Source organism: Phascolarctos cinereus, unplaced genomic scaffold (genome assembly GCF_003287225.1).
Source record: "Phascolarctos cinereus isolate Bilbo 61053 unplaced genomic scaffold, phaCin_HiC Scaffold_9;HRSCAF=440, whole genome shotgun sequence".
Classification (NCBI taxonomy): Eukaryota; Metazoa; Chordata; class Mammalia; order Diprotodontia; family Phascolarctidae; genus Phascolarctos; species Phascolarctos cinereus.
Window position 1 is genome coordinate 191616778 of NW_027556402.1, and position 16327 is coordinate 191633104.

Below are 16327 nucleotides of genomic sequence, written 5' to 3' on the forward strand. Positions count from 1 at the left end.
TCCAAAACTCTTATTTTATACATGAGAAAACTGAGGCCCAGAGAGACTGACTCACTTGCCCAAGATTACACAGGTCCTCTAATTCCAAATTGAGCACTATTTTCATGACAATGAGTAACAAAGAGCTAGCAGGGTTTACTCAAAGGCAGGTTTTGATAAAGTAACCATATTTATTTTTTGACAGGGTTATGAGACTGGTAGAAGAAGGGAATGCTGTAGCTATAGTTTACTGAGATTTTAGTAAAGCATTTGCCAAAAAAAATCTATCATGCTGTTTTTTTTTTTTGGTGGAAAAGTTGGAGAGGTATAGGTTAGATGAGAATATAATTAGGCAGATTTGGAACTAGTAGAATGGCAGGACTCAAGGGCTAGTCATTAATAGTTAGATATCAACTGTGTCCTGTGGTATTTCACAATCTTATTTAAAAACTTGGGTGAAAGCACAAGTGGAAGGATTACGAAATTTGTAGATGATACTCAGCTGGGGTGGGGAGAGGTTGAGATGGATAGATAGATAGAGAGAAAGAAAGAGAGAGAGAGAGAGAGAGCACACATTAACATACTGGATGACAGTATTCAAACATAGCTTGGTAGCTTAGAATGTTGGGCCAGATCTACTAAGATGAAACGCAATAGGGTTTCATGTATTTTGCAAAATCTTAGGCTTGAGTTAAAAAAAATCACTGTGACACGATAGCATAAATACAAGATGGGACAGGCATGACTAAACAGCAGTTCACCTGAGAAAGATCTGGGGGTTTTACTAGACCTCAAACTTAATAAAAGTCAGCAGTATGATATGTTGCTCCAAGACTGAAAACACATTATTGGGCTGCCTTAAGAGACAGACAGTGTCCAGGACTTGAGATACTACTCTGGAGCATTTAGTTTTCAGTGCTACATTTTAGGAAGGACATTGATAAGTTGGAAGGTTATAGAGAAGGGGAAACAAAGGAACAAGCATTTATGAACCACCTACTGTGTGACATGCACCATGCTAAGTGATTTACAAATATTACCTCATTTGATCCTCATAACAACCCTGGGAGATAGTATTATTATCACCCATACTTTACAGGTGAGAAAATGGATGAAAATAGAGGTTAAGTGACTCACCCAGAGTTATACAGCTAGTGTGAAGCTGGAGTTGAACTCAGATCTACCTGACTCCAAGCCCAACCCTCTATCCGCTATGTAGCTGCTTCTATAGGGGAGAGGAGATAGAATACTCCAGCTCATGCCATATGAGGATTAGTTGAAAGAACAGGAAATTTTTAGCTTGGAGAAGGGGTGCTATCATGGTTCAAGTTCTGGGAGGGCTGCTATGTGGAAGAAGGATGATTAGACTTCTTCTGCTTGGTCCTAGATGCCAGAAGGAAGTTACAAAAAGACAAATTTAGAGTTTGATGAACGGAAAAGCTTTTTAATGGTTGGCAGAGTTAGTCAGAGAAGCAGGGCTGCTTGATTGATAGCAATACATATATTTTATAGCACAACATGGGAAAGGTCCATCATAACTTACATGAATAAAACACTTTAAAGTTGGCAAAGTGTTTTACATATGTAATTCCATTTAATAGTTGGAGGAAAGTGAGGAGGGACTTAATGGCTGGGTGGGGAGATTCCAGTTTCAGCTGATATGGGGACATTGGACCTCAGGAAAATTACATCTCAAGAAGGTCAATGCTAGAACAAAATGCTTTGCTTGGTACCAGGGATTGGGGTCAGGGAGACAGGAGAGCTTTTTTTTTTTTTGTATGCAGGTGCTATGATTGGTGCATGTATTTCCTTTTAAGAGGCTGAAGGAAGGGTGCCTAGCTTGACCTCAGATAAAAGGTCAACTCTATTATAGGGTATCTCAAGCCTCTCAAAACTTACCATTCAGTGAAAGCTGTGCTCTGGCCTCTTCTCAGGATATGGCTCATGAACAGGTGTGTGAGTGACCTTGTCCAAATAATTTTTTTCCCCTCTCCATTGGCTTCACTTTTCTCCCTGTAAAAAGAAAAAGTTTAGATTGTTATTGTTTAGTCCTGTCGGACTCTTCATGATCCCATTTGGGGTTTTCTTGGCAAAGATACTGGAGGTAGTTTGCCATTTCCTTCTCTAGCTCATTTCACAGATGAGGAAACTGAGGCAAAAAGGGTTAAATGACTTGCCCAGGGTCACACAGCCAGTAAGTGTCTAAGGCTGGATTTGAACTTATGAAGTTGAGTTTTCCTGACTCCTGGCCTGCAGCTCTATCCAATGTATCACTTAGCTGTCCCAAGGTTAGATTAAATAGTCTCTTATGTCCCTTCCAGCCCTTAAATTCTATTGTACTCTGCCTCCTGTGCCTTAGAACTTTACCTTTTTTCATACCTGGAGTGTAGGAATAAGGTGGCTTCCTAGGTGGAGACATTATTATCATACAAAATAACAATATCCATTTCTGTGGCATATTAAGGTTTACAAAATGCTTACCTCACAATTTTGTGAGGTAGATGGTGCAAGGATTATTGCCCCCATTTTTAAATTGCGGGAGCTAAGAGCCAAAAGACTTATCCAAAGGTCAAGCAGTTCTGGTTCTAGGACTAAAACCTGGGTTTAGTGTCTCTGAGCCCAGTGTCATTTCTTCTACAACACAGTATCTCTAAGAGGTAAGCAGTTTGACCATGTCTTGAATAGTAGTACTGTAAAAGGTCGTAAGGTTAGGGATATTCCAGATGTCTGGCCATTCCTTCTGATGGCCTCTATGGAATGTAGCTCTTTAGTGAACCTGCTGCCTCCCTAAAAAGGAAGACTAAATACAGCATTAAAGTATGGGAAAAGGAGACTGGTAATTGACATTTTAGCACATTTGCAATTAGTGTGAAGAAGGGAGATGAGTGGGAAGTGAAGCTGTGATACTAAACCTCTGAAAATTATATCAGCATGTATTAGATAAATAGTAAAAAAAATTCATCCTGCTTTCTGGGCTTTTTTTTTTTTTTGCTGAATTTGCTATCTGCCACCATTCCTGAAATGGTTGCTTCCCTTTCCTGAAGATGTCAGCCTGGTAGAGTGGCAAGGGAACTAGGTTTGGAAGTTAAAGGATCTGAGTTCAGATCTCAGCTGAGCCATTTGTGAAAGGGGTTCCTGCCTGGGAAAGTCCCTTCCCTTCTCTGGTCTTAGTTTACTTATAACAACATGACATTTATCATATATAAGTTGTTATAAATGTTATCCCTCTAACATTATTGGCTCCCTAGATTGCTGTGGGATTGGAATTATAGAATTTCAAAGTTCCTTCCCTAGGGAAGGGACCCTAGAAGGGTTCTAGATTACATCTAGATTACTTCTAGATGATGCTATGGAAATCATCTATCACATTCTTATTTATAGACCTCTCTCTGAGCTTCAGTTTCCTCATCTTTAAAATTAGGTGGTTGGGACTACATCAGGGGATCTTAAACCTGGTTCAGGGGTCCTGTGAACCTGGATGGGAAAAATTACATCTTTCTTTTTGCTTTCTAACTAAAATATAGTATTTTTGTCATTTATTTAAAAACACCCATTATTCTGAGGAAACCATTGACTGCATTAGATTTCCAAGGCAATCTAGGACACAAAAAAGGCTGAGAAGCCCTAGACTGGATGATCTCTGAGGTCTCTTTAGGTTCTAATATCCTTTCTAGCTCTAACATTCTAGTTCTGTGTTTGAAGGACCTTCCTGACTCTAATGCTTTATGTTCCCTCCTTTAACGTTCTCTTCTAGTTCTTATATTTCCCAGTATGGTGCCTGGCACATAATAAGAACCTAATGAATGTTTATCAAATGAAATTTAATTGAGTTGAATTGATGTCAGTATTCTCTGTTTTCAGATACCTCCATTCCATGTTCTAATGCCCTTCCAACTTGAATATTCTGAGTTCATGATTTCTAACTCTTTTAGGATGCAGAATCTTCAATAACGAAAAGAAGCATTAGGGAGAAAGGGGGGCATTTGGTGACTTTAGAGGAAACTGAGATTTGAGAACTTTCAGTCTCCTCACTTTACAATCGACTGACCAGTTCTGCAATTAGGGTTCTCCCTATAAACAATCTCTTTTCCCACCTCTAAGGTTTCTGCTAACTATATGGAATATAAATTGCTACTCTGTAAGACCCACATCTCTTGCAAGTGGATTTTCCATAAATATTAAACCATCAATTATCTAGTGTCCCACTCCCCTGCTGCCATCTCTACATGACGTTTCCCTGACTCTCTGAGCCAAGGTGGCCTCAAAGCTCATGCTGTCTTTGCTGCACTTTTTAGAAAATGTTCCAGGAGGGCAGAGGCCATGTCGACGTGGCTCACATTGTAAGGCAGAGGCTGCAGAGCTTCATAAATGCTTTCTGGGGATGGTGACAAAATCTGGCTTAAGACCACCAGGACCATGCAGCAATCTGGAGGTCAAGAATGCTCTGGTATATCTGGAGGCAGTGCTAGAGTCAGTGCTGAGTGGCAGTCTTAAGCAGTACCTAAAAATTCTGTGATGCTTTATACTTTACAACCAACCCTGACACTTACTTGTGTGACCCCCGGGCAAGTCATTTCCACCCTTAGAACTTCACTGACCTACCTAACAGGGCTGATGTGAGGAAAGTGCTTTGTGAATTTTAAACCTCAATAACAATGTGAATAAGTGAGAATTAAGTTGGCAATAAAGATTCCCTACCCTTGTTTCACAGGTGAGGTGAATTCATTTTGTAAAGTTTAAGAGATCTGCCCCCAGAACACATGCCATTCAATGCAACACTTATGATTGACAGCTAATAAATGCAAGCAAGGCACTAAGATAAGTCTTGAGATTCAGAGACATCCATCTCTACCCTAAATAGTTTCTGCTTTCAAGGAACTTTTGAGGGATGGGCAAGTGGGAGAGTATAGCATGCACACAGATTAAACAAATACAAAGGAATTTAAAGAAAACACTAACATCTATGAGGGGGGAAATAAGGAAAGCCCTTAGGTAGGAATTAGGTGGTACAGGACCTGACTGAAGCACTGGTCCTGAGTTCAAATCCTTCCTCAGATGCCATTAGCTATGTGACCCTGGACAAGTCACAACCTCTTTCTGAGTTTCTTCATCTGTGAAATGGGGACAATAATAGCATCCTTTTCTCAGTGTTGTTGTGAGAATAAAATGATATAATAACTTAAAAATCTTAAAGCCATATAAATGGGGTGGTGATGATGTAGGAGGTGGGCTGAAGCTAAGCCTTAAAGGGGGGGAGAGATTCCCACAAAAGTATTGGAGCATGGTGTCCTGGCTCCAAGCCCAATCCTCTGCCTGTGGTGCCATGTGATAGTGGGACACAGAAAATTACCAGAGCAGGGGTTCCTAGTCTTTTTGTTATAAACTCCTCTAGCAGCCTGGTGAAGCCTAGAGACCCCTTCTTAGAATAATGGGTTTTCAAAATATAAAATAAAATCAATAGGATTATAAAAGAAACAAAAATCAACTATATTGAAATTCAGTTACCAAAATATGTTTTTAGAAATTCATAGACTCCAGGTTAAGAACCTTTGGTCCACAGAGTAATTTACCAATTGATATTGATTTCCCTACCTCAAAGATCCACGACTTCATTGGCATGACCATACCTTCCAGACCCCAAGCCTTCCTCATTTGGTAATTGGCGAGTAGCTGTGTCTAGAAAAAAGTCCATCACCTGGTATCCTACGATGGATGAGCCTCTTGCGCTTGAGCCTTCTGTGACATAGAGTCCATTATCCTTAATAAAGGATTTGTTCTGTGATGTTTGGACTCAGTCAAAGGGCTGCACTTGATAGCCACATGTGGTCCTGAGGTTGCAGGTTCCTCACCCCTGGCATAGACTGTTACTGGGCATGCTCTCAGAGCTCCTCTAGGCTTGATAGGACATGCCACAAGCTCTGCTGGCATAATGGCTTGATGGGATACCAGCTCACCTTCCAGCCATGATGAGGCATTCATTGGAGGGGATAGCTAAAATAGCCTTGACTTTATGCAGGGAGCAAAACCCAGCTTGTAATTGTATGTATACATTCACCTAGTATGAGACTGACTTTAGTACTTCTAGGAGCCATAATCTTGCCAGAAACCTGCGCATTGTACTGGCCTAGTCTTCAAGGACAGAGGGTCAGCTCCCCACTTTTAAGGGTGTTCTGGAGTAGTACTTGAGTGGAGGGCCAATTGTCATACGTTTTTTGGTCTGGACCTAGGATTTCAGTACACTAGCAATCCCCTCCTCTCTCCTTTCCCCAGTCCCAACTCCCTGTGTCAGCATTAAGTGAGTGGATGCTCTGTAATTTAGAGTCTGAGTCACTTGGGATCAGAGATGTTAGGTGATTTGCTTGGGTTCACCCAGTGGGGGGGTATGAGAGGCAGAATTGGAATTCAGGTCTTGTCAACTTGAAAACTGGCTCTTTTGCCACCATACCTCTCACTAGAAATAAAAAAAGAACAACAACAAGAAGGAGCTGGCTTCAAATACCACTTCTTGTGACTCAAGATAACAACAGCTGATATTTAGATAGCATTTTAAGGTTTGCAAAATACTTTACCTATGTATTATTTCATTTGATCCTCATAACAACTCTGTGGGGACAATTCTTAGGGGCCAAGACAACTGTCTAAGATGATACATTTTTAGAGGATGTGCTGAGATGCCATTGGTAGAGGGAGTATCCTCTCTGAGACTTCCCTGTACAAATGAAGTCACCATTCACCAAGTGAAATCAGTCATTCTGGCAGTCACTATAAGCACTAGAGACAACAAAGAAAGGCAATACATATGCAAATATATACATCCCATATGCATGCCTAACGAAATAAATGCTTGCAGATGCATATAACACACCTGTTATATATGTGATGTATACACATAACATGCACAATATAATGGTACAAACCCAAAGTACATATGAAACACCTGCATATTTACATATGAAACATGTTATATACATAGGCATGTGCACACTTAACATGTTTAATCTAGACATACACATATATTTACATACATGCACACACACAGCACAATTCTACAGTGTTTTCTTGTTCATGCAGTATTTTCCTCACAGCAGGCTGGAGAAGTAGGTAGGTAGATAGGAAGATCACATTAAAATGCTATATAAATGTTAGCTGTTAATATGTTGAGTCATGACAAGTGGTTAAATTGATAGGGAAAGTGAGGGTGTCCAGTTGGGAGGGACTTGCCTCCATTCCTCCAGCTAAGAAGAAACAGTGGGCTTGTAGTGCCACCTTATAGTCTCATGCATAAATCATCCTCTTCTTGAGGGTTAAGTCTCCCCCTTCCCTGACAGTCTCAGCCAAAGGAAATTTATTGCTCAGGTTTATTTTTAACAGGTGGATTGTGTCTAGGGCTGTTATCCTGTGTGGAATGCTGACAGCATGCTTGATGCCATACAAGATAAGAGAAACCCTGGTCAGTCCCCCTGGGACTCCATCTGTCCCTGGCTTTTGCTGGACACCATCCATCCTTACTTTTTGTAAGTCCGGTGAAGACACACTGACACTGGGTACACCATTCCCCTTGCTATTTCCATCTTCCCCATCTCTTCTCTCCCACCCCACACCCCCCCAACCCCATCTCCATGACACAGCCTCAGGCTGACATCTGTCAGAGCAGAATCAAGTGGTAGGAGGTGAGGGGAGGGATTAATCCTTATGGCCTCGCTTAATGAGAGAGGACAGGTAACTTGTTTCTGGCCCAATTGTTAGCTCTATTTTGTTTAGGTGGAAGAAATAGTCATTTGGAGACAAGAACAATTTCATCACTTTCTACACTCTATAATCCCCTTATCACAAACGCAAATGCTGCTAATTGAATTATATATGCTTAGCCACAAAGTTAATTCATTTACTCATCTGCCTGTATGTCAAGGGAGTGAGGTGGATGGACTCTACTAAGAATAGCTGCTGAGGTTAATGTGTTTAATCAGAACAACTTATCTCACATATATATGCATAAATACTCTACATAAAGGGAATCTGTGTGAGGGTCACTTAAAGGAAGCAGGGGAGAGGCATTTAGCCTGAAAAAGATAAAGCCTAGAGGAGGGGACGATATTTCCCAATATTTGAAGAGCTACACTTCTGTTAGGCTCCAGAAGGCAGAGCCAAGAGCCAGGGGTATGAGGTACTGTGCAGTTTTCTTTGGTGACACTAGTTTGTCTTCAAATTCTAGCAGGGGCCTGGTCTGTCAAGGACATTGACAATAGCTGAACCTCGAGTATGTCCAGTGTTGCTCTTAGCTGAAGTGATGTATTTTAGGCATGGCATTGGGAACAATTTCCTGTTAATTAGAGCCCTTTACAAGTAGAATGGATTGCAGTAGGAAAGAGTGGGATTTTCATTGAAGGTGTTTATGTTGAGGCTGGATGACCAGGTAAGTCAGTCAGTTGGCTACATTTATTAAGCACCTACCATTAAAAGACACGTGTTCCTTGGAAGGAAAGCTATGGTAAATCTGGAGAGCATGCTAAAAAACAGAGACATCATCTAGCCAACTAAAGTCCAATAGGTCAAAGCTATGGTTTTTCCAGTAGCAATGGATGGCTGTGAGAGTTGGATTATAAAGAAAGCTGAGTACCACAGAACTGATGCTTTCAAACTGTGGTGCTGGAGAAGACTTTTGAGAGTCCCTTGAACAGCAAGGAGATCAAATCAGTCAATACTTAAAGAAATTAATTTGGGCTATTCACTGGAAGGTCAAATACTGAAGCTGAAGCTTAAGTACTTTGGCCACATAATGAAAAGATGGGACTCATTGGAAAAGACCATGATGTTGGAAAAGATTGAAGGCAAAAGGGAAAAAGGATGGCAGATGATCAGATGGATAGATAGTATCACAGAAACAATGAACATGAACTTGGACAGACTTTGAAAGATAGCAGAGGATAGTAGGGCCTGGCATACTACGGTTCACGGGGTCACAAAAAGTCAGACATGACTGAACAACAGCAAAACTATATGCTAGGCACTGTGTTGCTAATTACTTGTTGGGTATGTTGTAGTAGGAATTCCTTTGGAAATATGACTTAGACCAGATGGATACTGAGGGTGAGATTTTTTTCCTACTCTAATATTTAGTGATTCTGCACTACAAGATCTTAAAACAAACTTTCTGGCAAAGATGAGTACAGAAAGTTTTGATTGTGGCTACTCTGACTAAAAATCATCAATAGTTCTCCATCACCTATGGAATAAAGTATAAGCTCTTTTACCTTTACCAGGCATCCAAGGCCCACCATGTTTTGGCCAAATCTGCCTTTCCATCCTTCCATCCTCCTACTCACCTTTAGCCACCTGGTATTCTAGCTAATTCAAGTTTTATTTAGATTACATGTCTTTCATTGTGCCTATGATGATGCTTTCTCCTCTTCTGGGATGCTCTTTTCTCTCACCTCTAGCTGTTCCATTCCATTCAGTTCAAATGTTGCCCCTGTCAGAAATGATCACTCCCTTCCTAAACTCCCATAAAACTTTGGTTTCTTGAGAGAATTACAGTGTGGTATAGTAGAAATAACTCTGTTTTAAAAAAAACATTGGTCAGGGTTCAAATCCAGACTCGTGAGACTCTTCTTAAAGTTTAACCTTAATCCTTTCTAGTGAATTTTAAACTCATTCCCACTTTTGTCACCTTTAATCTTTAGTAAATACTAAGCAGAACTGAGGTACTTCTCTTTTCCTAGAATTCTTCTCTTATTCAGGCATGCCCTCCTGAACATCACCAGTGGATATGAAAACATAACATTATGGAGGGCAGGATAGGAAATTATGAGTAAGACATTAAATAGACAAGATAATGGAATCGAAGCCACAGAGAAACTAGATATCATCACCAGCTATCCCAGAATCCCAGCTATCTTTGGCTATCAGCTTAATGATGTTATATTGTGCTTTCAGTATTTTATGATGGTTCTCCTATATTAGTAGCATTATTACAAGGGTGTATTAATTTGGGCTATATTATGTTGATTATGCCTGTATTTAAAAGAGCAGTGGTCCATAAATGTAATATAAAGAGGACTTGCCTTGCCAGAATCCTTGTATTTGAGCCATGTACTTGATATATACCAGCTGTTAAGCCTGGTCAAATCACTTAACTTCTCTTAATCTCTCTTCTTCATCTGTAAAGTGTTTGAATAATAACAGTATTACCTTACCTCATAGGACTAGGAAAAAAGGTGCTTTGTTACCTTGCTGTGCTGAAGAAATGTAGAAATATTATTGATATTATTTTTCTTGTTATAATAATCATCATGTTCCTTTGGATATGGTGCTCCACCCATATATAGGCATGGCCTGCCTAATGCTATTGATTGGTTCCATGAAAACATGATTTTATGCAAAAGATGCCAAGGAGAGCTGACCGTGTCTGCTGATTTTATAAATCTGTGAGTGGCTCGAGGACATCATAACACAGTTTCAGTTCCTTATGTGAGCATTTGATTGTAGCTGTGAAACGATGTTGCTCAGGGCAACTTTGTGTGGGGTATATGTGGAAATTATAGATCCCTCAATTTTTGACATATTGTCAAAATGGAGTAATCATGTTGATCCAAATATAGTCTCCTATTTTCACCCTAAGCAGGAGGGGACCTTAACAATCACTTAGTCCAGTCCCCTCATATTTCAGATGAGATTTCATCTGGAAGTCTCAGAAAGATTTTCCTAAGTTCATATAAGAAGTTAAAAGGAGATCTTGTATTTGAACCCAGATCTCCTGGTTTCAAATCCAATGTTCTTTCTGGTATAAAATTTGACTGTGTTTTTTTTCCTCTTCTTAGTATCAGGGGTAGAGAAGAAAGCAATAGTAAAAGGATTGAAAATGAAGATAGCCATCATGAAACAAGTGAAATTAAATATTTACATTTAATTAAGGATAAAAATTAACTTTCTTAGGGATTATATTTTATTCACATGACCATTTCTTAGAATTATAGGGTCATAGATAACAGAACATAGAGCTGGAAAGGACAATCTTCATTTCAGAGATGAAGAAACTGGGACCCAGAGTGGATGTGATTTGACCAATCTCACACTGCTAATTGTTAGGCCAGGATTCAAACCCAGGTGTACAAATTCCGAGTCCAGTGCTTTTACCTCTACATCATTTTTTGTGATGTTACTAGATACATATTTTTCCCCCTTTAAAAGAGATTTCATTTTAAGTGTATAGCCTATATTTGAGGGTGAACTGTCTTCAGACTGATCTGGTGCATATATAGTTCCCCTAGAATTATCCACAGTCACTACAACTATATAATTTTTTCCCTTGTATTCCCTGTGCTTAGCACAATGTTTGGCATGTAGTAAATACTTAATAAAAGTTTTTTCATTCATTTATTCATTCATCCATCCATCCATCCATCCTTTCATCCCCCCAACCATCCACCCATTCACTCATTCATTGTTGATCTCTTTCTTGGGTGACCCTTCACTTACTGTTTCCCTATCTCCTGGTTCTACAAAAGGGGATCTGGTCTACTGCAGTGTACGTATAACCAGAGTCAGCTCAAGGGCTTTCATGGAAATGCATAGTGTCACATGACCACCTCTGGATGCTCTTATAGAGCTCAATTCCAGGCCAGGGTTCACTGGCCTCATTTTGTCAGCTTCTACTACAGTTCAGAACAGTGTATATGTATATTCGTTTTGCCATCCGGACAACCCTCCGGGGCTCTGATCTCCAGACACTGCTGCTTTTCCTTGCTTAAAGCTGGTGCTCAGTGCCCTTTAGACTCTCATTTGGCTGAAATATATCCATTTTACTCAGGCAAGCTTTATTTCTCAATGGGTCATTTCTCCTTCTGCAGCCCTCTTAACTCCTGCCACTGGGATGTTCGCAGGACAGATGATCTGGCCTGGAGGGTTTGGCTGCTTTACTGCCCAAGTGTGGAATCCTGGATTACAGCCCTGGGAGGCTGACTTTCTTAGGATGCTTTTTCAATTTTCCCCTTGCCTGCTTGGAAGGAATGCTGAAATAAATAAGAACCCATAGCTATTTGCAAATTTGAATAATAGTAACAACTACTCCATTTCCAAAGTGTTCTCATGTTTACAAAGCTCTTTCTTCACAACAGGTGAGGCAGTTAAAAGAAACAACTCATACTTCTACACTGATTTTGTTTAAAGAGTTTTCCTTATAGCAATCCTGTGAAATATAGAGTCAGATTATTATCATCTCCTTTACTGATGAGGCTCAGAAAGTGGAAGTGACTTTTTCAGGGTTACAGAACTGGTTAGTGTCATAGCCTTAACCTGAACTTGGACTTAAAAAAGGTTTTTTTTTTTTAACATCAGATTGAATATCTTATCAGCATAGGGAGTCCCTAGTGAGAAATTTCCTATATCAATGCAGATGAATACTTTCTCTGCAACTTAGCATTATACAGTAATGTGTGCATGGGAGTAGACCACCCATACTGGAACACTCATATCTCTCACACAGGGCTGTCCCTGGGCTGGCTTGCTTGCTCTGAGCTGTGCCTTCTCATTGGCAGGTGTAGGTTACCAGTGAAGCACCACCACTATGAGGTTACCTTCAAATTCTCCCAGGGTTCTAGAAGTAACACTGTTGTGGGAGAATATATCTCCTTTACTCACCACTTTAGTTCTTGAGCTCCCACTGAAGCGTTTCCATTTGTACAAACAAGCTGTTCACAATGGTGAAGATTTTGGATCTTAAATATAACTGTTCACTTAACATGAAGCAAAAAGAAATAAAAATAACAGCAAAGGTACTCACGTGAAAGCAGATGCAGAAATAACACATAAACTTGGGTCACACTCACCCACCAATATACACAGTATCTGTGAGAGAGATCAGACACATACTTAAAGGAAGTTGGCCAGGTATCATGTGAGTGAGGAAAATCCATGTGCTTGAATTAACTCACTACTCAGGAACTATAAACTTCAGTGTCCGTTTTCTGTCTCAGGAACTCTCTATAAAAGTTACTTGATGAATGTAGCTCCTATGTTGAACAGATGCTTCTATTGGTAATCTGAGTTGATCCACATTGTGCTTGACTAACAGTCTTGCTGTGTTGGCATTAGGCAAATTAGTTGATCTGGTGGGTGATTTCTGTGCTTCTCTGTTTTTAATCTATTCTGCTCAGCTGCACTTACTGTAACATCAATACCAATTGTTTCATTTCCCCATTCAAGCTTAGCTGATACACTTCTGAATTGTAACCTTTCACCCTCTTCCTCTTTCTTCCCTTATATTTGTGGGTTCAAACTCTAGGTCCTCTCTGATAACCACTTAACTTCTGTTCAGTAATCAAGTTCTCATTTTCTGTTTATAATCAGTTAAATTATCTTTGTTGCTTAATCACAAATCGGTTCTGACACTCATGGTTCTCTAGTATACTGCAGCTTGTCAATTCAAAATGAACATCTGTTTCAGAAATCTGAGTCAAAGTTATTGTTTCTCTTAGAACAGAGGTGTCAAACACGTGGCCCTCAACAGTACCAAGTGTGGCCTGAACCCGATTAAAGTGTAATTAGGAAACATTTAATAAAACAAATAAGAATGCAACAGTATATAGATGACATATGGTTGTCTAAGTTAACATATGGCTCACAGGAATCCTCAAGTATGATCTGTTGGCCCCAATTTCTTTTTGACTTTGACAGTATTGTCTAAGAACTCTGAGTAAAGCAGATATAATTAACTTAGCCACAAATTGCTTCATATAAAAGGGTAGTGCTTTCTGATAGATCATAGATCTTGGGCAAAAAGAAACTTGAGAGGCCTTGTTGTTTAACTCTCTCATTTTACAATGAGGAAACTAAAGCCAAGGAAGGTTAGGGGACTTACCCAAGGTCACACAGGTAGATGTTGCGGGTTTAGATTCTGGCCTTTACCTTCTCTGCAGCCTGAGGTTCTTACCTTCTCTTATTCTTATTTTCCTCTTCTGTAAAAATAGTGATGACACTGGCACAACTTTTGCCCCAGGGTCTCAAGAGAATTAAATGAGACAGTGGTATCAAGATGCTTTGTTTCTGTAAAACACAAAGTGTGGGTTGTTACAACTATGTTATAATTAAAAATACTAACATATATCTGTGCTATAACTATCTAAAACATGAACTTGTAGTATAATCTTTCTGGTTAATGCTACCAAAATGGAACCATAAAAAATAAAGATGTGGATTCAAGGTGGTAGAGGAGTACTGAATTAGACATCTCTGATTACAATGTGGGAGAGGCATCCTGAATGGCTAAGGCTTTGGGGTTTATTCTGATTGATGTGGGGCCTTTTCTTCTCCACCAGCTTCTGTGACACTGCTGTCTCCTGGTTCACTTCATGCCTGTCTGATAGCCTCCTTTGCTCACTCATTGTGTGTTAGCATGAGGCTCTGTCTTGACCCCACCTTTATGCTCTCTCCATTGGTGATCTCGTCTGCTTCTATGGGTTTAATGATCATCTCTACTTAGATGATTCCCATATCCTCATACCTAGATTGAATTTCCCTTGGATTCTACCTGTGTTACCAAGGGCCTGCTGGACATCTTCACAACTTAACAGATCTAAAATGAAACTGCTTACCTCTTAAACCTATTCCCAGTTTTGGATGTTGCTACTTTCCCATTCTCTTAGATATTTTAACTCTGGAGTCATTCTAGAGATTTTCCAATTCCCACTGTCCTCCACACCTCCCATATCAAATACATCGCTAAGTTTTGTCTGTTTAACTCTGCAGCATGTCTTACCTACACTTTCCTCTCTCCATTCACATAGCAAGTTCTCATCATAGCTGCCTGAACAATTTTAACAGTCTCTTACCTGGTCTTTCTGCTTCCTTTCTTTCCTCTCCAAACCATCCTTTTCCCCAGAGGTGTTAAATATATGTGGCCACACATGTGGTCCATGACTCTGCTGGATTTGACCTGAACCAGATTAAAATGCATTTGGGAAATATAAAACAAAAATAAAACACAAATAATGTTAATTTGTGATTTTCTAATATGTGGCCCATGGGGAACCTTGTGTGTATACAGTTTAGTGGTCTCATTTCTATCTGAGTTTAATTGCTATAACACAACTGCCAAAATAAGCTTCCTTAGGCACAGATCTGACCAGGTCACTCCCCTGCTCTAGAACTTTCCATGGCACCCTATTGCCTCTAGGCTAAAACACAAACTCCTCAGAAAGTTCTTCATAGTCTGATTTAAATCTGTTTTTTCAAGCTTATTTTATAATACTGTCCTTTATACTCTGTGTTCCAATTAAACCAGACTCTTTGCTATTCCTTGGACTGGATACTCCATTTCCCACCTCTATGTATTTGTACAAACAGTCCCCCATGCTTAGAATGTACTCCTCCTTTCAAAAGTCTTGCAATAATAATAATAATTAGTATTTATATTGCTCTTTAAGGTATGCAAAGAACTTTACATGTTATCTCATTTGAGAGTCACCACAAACCTGTAGGCGCTATTAGGTAGCGTATATAGTTTAGGAATGTACTATTATTATCTCCATTTTACAGATGAGGAAACTGAGACAGACAGAGGTTAAGTGCCTTGCTCCTGATGACACACCTGGTGAATGTCTGAGGCAAGATTTGAACCCAGATAGGACTTCCTAACTCCAAATACAGCATGCTATGCACTGGACCACCCAGCTGCCTTTTTCTATCACTTTAAGGCACAGCATGGCTGTTGTGTCTTCTTTAAAGCCTTCCTTTATGCCCCCCAGTTGTTAATGATTTCTCCCTGATCAAAGTACCTCGTATTGATTTAACCTTGTGCAGGTTGTATTCCTCCCACCTAAACTCAGTCAATGTAAGCTCTCAAAGGGAAGGGGCTGTGTTGTTTTCATCTCTGAAACCTCAGTGTATCCAATGCACAAAGTAGATGCTTAACAAAGATTTTTTAATTGAATGAAATTGTAGGTAAAAAGCTACTAGCTGGTTTAGAATTTTGCGACCAGGTTTCTTAGAGTGATGCTCTCTGAGGACTGATGACAGGGTCAGTGATGCCTGATACATTTTATGTATCAAATTGAACCTGAGTTTAGAACCTTGCCATATCTTCGCTGGTTTTAATCATTATGAATATGTATGTGGAAGTAATCCCAGTGCTGGGTTTTATGTCTGCCCTTGACTCTTTTTCTGATGATGAAGTTGTGAATCTGACAGGTTCTATGTGTCTGAGATGGAGGAAACAGCTGCAGCCTTTCTTTCAGAGGGGTGTGTGTGTGTGTGTGTGTGTGTGTGTGTGTGTGTGTGTGTGTGTGTGTGTGTGTGTGTGTGTGTGACAAATGGGACTTTTTCAGCTTCAAATTTATGGTCTGGTGATTTGGTC

At 39.9% G+C, this 16327-nt stretch overlaps 1 protein-coding gene and 1 long non-coding RNA gene across 6 annotated transcripts in view; one reads left to right on the forward strand and one right to left on the reverse strand.

Moving 5' to 3' along the window:
* The window catches only part of LOC110212202 (uncharacterized), a 41700-nt gene extending 34158 nt beyond the window's left edge, over window positions 1-7542 (reverse strand). Inside the window, exon 1 of the long non-coding RNA XR_002325597.2 lies at window positions 1879-7542. This is a non-coding gene — a long non-coding RNA (uncharacterized LOC110212202). The remainder of the gene's footprint in view (window positions 1-1878) is intronic.
* The window catches only part of SORCS2 (sortilin related VPS10 domain containing receptor 2), a 1236053-nt gene that overhangs the window by 40210 nt on the left and 1179516 nt on the right, over window positions 1-16327 (forward strand). The window lies entirely within an intron of this gene.